Here is a 6,798-nt window from a genome sequence, read left to right as displayed (position 1 = left end):
CTATTGTTGGAGACCTCATTCGTAAGATGATTTCTTCCTGTTATCAGTATTGTTGGAGACCTCATTCCTAAAATGATTTCTTCCTGTTATCAGTATTGTTGGAGACCTCATTCGTAAGATGATTTCTTCCTGTTATCACTATTGTTGGAGACCTCATTCGTAAGATGATTTCTTCCTGCCATCAGTATTGTTGGAGACCTTATTCGTAAGATGATTTCTTCCTGTCGCCAGTATTGTTGGAGACCTCATTCGTAAGATGATTTCTTACTGTCACCAGTATTGTTAGAGACCTCATTCGTAAGATGATTTCTTCCTGCCATCAGTATTGTTGGAGACCTCATTCGTAAAATGATTTCTTCCTGTCACCAGTATTGTTGGAGACCTTATTCGAAAGATGATTTCTACCTGTCATTACAGTGATTTTAAGAAATATATGTAAAAGGTATTCCTAAAGTAATATAAATTTATCCCCTAAGAAGTTAGAATAAACTGGTTTAGGTGTTGAATGTCAGTGTTTATATTTTTTGGACAATATGTACGAGGCCCGTTCATAAACATTCAGAACATGAACACAAGAAAAATAACCAACATAGAAGTCTTACCATACCTAAAGATGAACACAAGATTGGAGACGGCTTGACAGGGTAACGAATAAAACTTTTTATAAATGTAGATGTCCCTCGTTACCAGGTTGAGAATATGTAATGTTCTACCATCTGTTGAGTGAAAAGCTTTTTGGGCTTCGACTTTTAGAACACAGAAGGGATATAAAAGTTTTTTTGAACACAGCTCTGAGTTGGAGTCACATTGGACAATTTGTGGTAAAAGTTTCATAACTATATTTGTAACATTTTACTCATCGTGTCTGTCGTAATCTGGTAAACTTTACTTCTTAGCGGTTACTTGTTGACCGACAGATACGACATCTTTAAATATTAAGTATTATTTACAGAATATTAGATTAGTTTGAGAAAAGTATTTCCTTGAAGATTCTTTGAAACAAATAATTCCACTTTCGGTAACTTAAATTCATTTTCCTCTTAACATTTTAGAACATATAGGGCAGCAGCGTTAAGGCTATCGATTTATTAACAATAATTCCACTTTCGGTCACTTAAATTTATTTTCCTCTTAACATTTTAGAACATAGAGGGCAGCAGCGTTAAGGCTATCGATTTATTAACAAATAATTCCACTTTCGGTTACTTAAATTCATTTAATTAATGGGCTGTCATGAAAAAACACACAAGTCTTTGTTACCTCATTTTTTATTTACTCCACTGTCATCAACGTCAAAGAAATAAAAGAAATGTGTCTTGATACTGAGCTCAGATAATTCGTTAATTTATAAATACAGTGTGTTAAATACACGTGTTTAATACGGCTGCGTTATGTTAGTTACCTGTCAATTTGTTTTTGTTTTAGTTATAGATAAACATTATCTCACAGTCACTGACACACTGAGGTACGTGACATCACATGTGGAACATTTTTAAGCCAAATGTTTTTAACAAATAAATTAAATAATTGCGCGACAACAGCATATGTATATATACCGATAAGAATGATAGCTTCTCACTGGAATTAACACAGAAACTTTTGTTAAAAACAAGCTTTTACTGAATTATTTAAGTGACAAAAAATGCCAAATTTGGGTAAATACGTTTACCAAAAACTGTAACAATTATGTTATAATAAATTATCTTAATTATAAGGGATAAGCTACAAGAAGGTTCTATCATCACTTAGGTAATGTCTGCTACAAATGTTTTCAGGCCCTGATTTATGTTGTAATTATTGGTTTACTAGTTTATCGCTAGATGTCTCACCTATTTTTTATTTATGTAATTTTGTTTTGTCTTTTACGCTATTACCTTTCTTTTTAATATTATCTCTGATTAACGCCAATTGCTTAAATAATCATGGATTATTGTGTTCCGTCCTTTTTATTGGCTTAACACACGGTGCTTTAATCTCAGACTTCATAGCTTTCTAAAATGTTCGCTATGTCTCTTGGGAAACTTGTGCGCCCTCTTTTGATAAACACTGTTTCTGCAAGCGTAATTTTCCAAAGGAACAGTAAAAATCAAGCGTAAAGTCACACAAACTCGTCCAAGAAAGTAGTGTGGAGACCTATTTTAGTAGCAACTTTTCACTCCACTAACTACAAAAACGTTTAACAGATGGCGACACACAAAAATAATTACGCTCACACTTGTTTACAGGGCTTTTTTGAGTTACGGAACATTAGCTCAGTGTAAATGGTTTATCACGCGTATAGTTCCATTATTATAAAAGTAGCGTGACAACCATGTGAAGACCTCTGTTTGTTTGTGCTGTCGTTTTTTAGTTTGTGTAAAACAATTTTTAGTTTATTGTACAGTGGAAGTACAGTTATTGTTTGTTGTTTTGTGTGTGTGGGAGGGGGGGGGGTGAAAACTATGAAAGCGCACGATATGAACAAGAACGCAGAATCAACTCGTTAACCCAAGCGTTTTCGGAAACTTGACCTTTGATATGGGCATACAATAAATGTCCACTGTTGATTATTCTTCTTGTGGTTATTATTCCTGTAGTGTATACCACGTGCTTTTAAACACGTGACCTAAAATTCTGACCCAGTATTAAATGACATGAAATAAAGCTGATGAAGACATAGGCTTGTCGAATCTTACAAGCCGTTTCTTTCAAGCCGTTTCGAAACTGTATTTTATCATATTTAATGAGTTCTTTGTCGTAAAAAAAGTGTTTGTTTATTTCTCTCATCGCAAAGCCAAACGCCCTCCAGTGGCACAGCGGCATGTCTGTGGACTCACAGTGCAAAAAAACGGGTTTCGATACCCGTGGTTGGCAGAATACAGATAGCCCATTGTGTAGCTTTGAGCTTAATTCTAAACAAACAAACAAAAAACAAGCAAGGCCACATAGTGCACTATCTTACCTGTCAACCGCGAGTTTGACAGATTTGTTTGCTTTGAGTTTCGCTCCAAACTGCACGAGGCCTATTTATTTTACACGTTCCTAACTTAACAATGATAGACCAGAGATAAGGCAGCTAATAAACAATGCCTACCGCCAAGTTTTAGGGCACTCTCTTACCAACGTCCCTACGACAGAAAGGGCAAGCCTGTTTACTGACGGTGATTCGTACCCACGACTCTCAGATTGCGCGGTGATTTCCCTAACCACCAGGATATTCAAGGAATTGAACCCCAGATTTTAATGTTGTAAGTTAATACACCTTCCACTGACCATCCGGGTGAAGTTTTTGCTTGTTTGTAATTAAGCTACATAATGGGCTATCTGTGCTCTGTCCACCACGGGTATTGAAATCCAATTTCTATCTTTGTAAACCCACAGACTTACTGCTGTGTCACTCGGGAGTTCAAGAGAAGTAATAAAAGACAGAGAGGAAACTGTAATTGTTAAATAAGAAAGGCTTACAAAGAGACTTGTTTGTGGAAGAAATGATGTTCAGAAACATTGAGATATTCCAAACAAGAGCACGAAATAAAACAGTGAAATACAAAATATATTAACAATAATAATACACGAATAAAAATAATATGTGTTAAATATAATACAAAACATAACGAATTATAATTAAACGATACAAATATAAACATTTCAAAATAGAATTTCCTAACGTTTTTAGGGTGTTCGGAGAGTCACTGTGCACTTATATATTTATTAACAGACATGTTTCAATATAGAATACAGGAGGTAAATATGAATGACAATTATAAACAGTGATGAAAGTGACCCCTGTTGGCATCAATACAGGCTTGGATCCTTCTTATTTTGTTTCTAAACACCGCTATCAGTTGCTGGCTTGAAATAGGCTGAATGAATGCTGATTACAAAACTGCACAGTGGCTTTCCGAACACCCTGTATTATGCCCTATTGTCGAGAGTAATTCGTTATCGGAATGAGATAATTACTGATATGTCTCAACTCATCGAACTGTCTGTTATCTCCCGCTGTGACTCAGCGATATGTCTGCGGATTTACAACGCTAAAATCCGGGTTTCGACACCCGTGGTGGGCACAGCACAGATAGCCCCTTGTGTAGTTTTGTGCTTAACTAAAAAAAAACCACAAAAACTGTTATCTCTTAAAGTCCCCTGGTGAAACAACGGCAAATCTCATGAGTTCGTTTGTCCACGGCAGACACAGCAAATAGCGCAATGTTGCTATAAGAAAACACAAACATACACACTTCCTGAGATTCGAAAGTTTCATCTACCGAACTAAGGTGAAAACTGAACCAAAGGTTCTTATTAACTATAACTACATAGTCACGCTAGTTTCTAATTTATGAAAAATATGCAATTAAAAACTTTATCAAGTCTTTGTAAGTTGTGATATTTAAAAGTCAAAAGTGGACTAATCCGAAAAATTTCTCTCATGTAGAATACTTTTTTAAATTAATTTAATTGCAAATCAATAGATGGCAGCATCACTGTTCTAAAAGTGTGTATCGAATGTATTGTTTTATTTGCAACTTTTGATTCACATCACGAAAACGTATCCACAACTTATTGTAAATAAGTTGATATCAGCTCTAACTTATTGTCATTTTTTTAAAAAAACGATATGGATATAAAACCTTCGTGTAAAAATTAAAAAGCGATTTGTAAAGAATGTGCTTGGTGTTAGGGTTGAGTGCTTACCCTGAAAAGTACAGTAAACAAAGCATCCAATTAGTTTACATCTCTTGTAAGTTATGTATCTCGTTACGTGTTGTTAAACACAAAGATGTGCTATGTCGATATCAGGGATCGAACCTAAAGTTTAGTAGAGTAAGTCTTCAAGCTCATCACTGAGCACCTTCCAGTAGAACAACGGTAAGTCTGCGGATTCGTAATGCTAAAAAACCGGGTCTCGAAACCCGTGGTAAAAACAGCATAAATATCCCACTGTGTAACTTTGCGCTTAACTACAAACACAATAAATTATCTCTGAGCAACCTGTGGACCATTTTTCTATTTTCTGAGATATATCGGTCCTCATACAGTGGTGTTATGCATTTTGAATAGAAACAAGTTATAATCTCTTTGGGGATTATTTAAGTAACAATAAACAAGTACTGTCAACGTATAGTTTTCCATAATTATCAATGAGAAGCTAAACGGAAAGCAGCTAGTTAACAGCGCCCTCTATGGTTACTAATTTCCGACGTAACAGTGAGATTTAACTACACTCTTACGGAGTACCTGCAACCTTCAAGTGCGAGCAGATTTTTTGAAACAACGGGTCGCAAACCGTGAATTGTCAGATTCGTAGTCTTAGCTCAATAACCATCAGACCACGATCGGTTCTTGAAGAATCGGAAACATCATAGTTTTAAAATCACTTCAGTGATCAGGAAGGTTAAATAACTCATGTATTTAAAGTAAAATATAAAGCAACCCGTTTAAATAAATTAGTGGAATGTTGAGGAAAGTCAAAATCCTCATGTTTATATGAAACACATTTATGTTCCAGGAAACATTAATATTGCTCCATGAAACATGTTTCTATGTACATGATGTATGATGCACAAAATAAAAGAAAACACCATCAATGAATATATGGATTCTTCCTCTTTTGTTCTGACATTAGCATTAAATCACGTAATATTACGTGGAATTATCCCCTAACAGCACTTGAAACTAAATTGTAAGAACGTGAGTACGACTAAACTGGGACACAAATCAAGCATCCGCCATTATAGACCTGGCATGGCCAGATGGTTAAGGCAGACAAAGTGGGACAAAAATCAAGCGTCTGCCATTATAGACCTGGCATGGCCAGATGGTTAAGGCAGATTAAAGTGGGACACAAATCAAGCATCCGCCATTATAGACCTGGCATGGCCAGGTGGTTAAGGCAGACTAAAGTGGGACACAAATCAAGCATCCGCCATTATAGACCTGGCATGGCCAGATGGTTAAGGCAGATTAAAGTGTGACAAAAATCAAGCATCTGCCATTATAGACCTGGCATGGTCAGGTGGTTAAGGCAGACTAAAGTGGGATACAAATCAAACATCCGCCATTATAGACCTGGCATGGCCAGATGGTTAAGGCAGACTAAACTGGGACACAAATCAAGCATCCGCCATTATAGACCTGGCATGGCCAGATGGTTAAGGCAGATTAAAGTGGGACACAAATCAAGCATCCGCCATTATAGACCTGGCATGGTCAGATGGTTAAGGCAGACTAAACTGGGACACAAATCAAGCATCCGCCATTATAGACCTGGCATGGCCAGACGGTTAAGGCAGATTAAAGTGGGATACAAATCAAACATCCGCCATTATAGACCTGGCATGGTCAGATGGTTAAGGCAGACTAAACTGGGACACAAATCAAGCATCCGCCATTATAGACCTGGCATGGCCAGGTGGTTAAGGCAGATTAAAGTGTGACAAAAATCAAGCATCTGCCATTATAGACCTGGCATGGCCAGATGGTTAAGGCAGACTAAACTGGGACACAAATCAAGCATCCGCCATTATATACCTGGCATGGTCAGGTGGTTAAGGCAGACTAAACTGGGACACAAATCAAGCATCCGCCATTATAGACCTGGCATGGTCAGATGGTTAAGGCAGACTAAAGTGGGACACAAATCAAGCATCTGCCATTGTAGACCTGGCATGGCCAGATGGTTAAGGTAGACTAAAGTGGGACACAAATCAAGCATCCGCCATTATAGACCCGCCATGGCCAGGTGGTTAAGACACTCGACTCGTAATTCGCGGGTTCGAATCCCCGTCACACCAAACATGCTTAGCCGTGGGGGCGTTA

Source organism: Tachypleus tridentatus, unplaced genomic scaffold (genome assembly GCF_004210375.1).
Source record: "Tachypleus tridentatus isolate NWPU-2018 unplaced genomic scaffold, ASM421037v1 Hic_cluster_2, whole genome shotgun sequence".
In the NCBI taxonomy this organism is placed as follows: Eukaryota; Metazoa; Arthropoda; class Merostomata; order Xiphosura; family Limulidae; genus Tachypleus; species Tachypleus tridentatus.
This window is presented reverse-complemented; position numbering follows the sequence as displayed.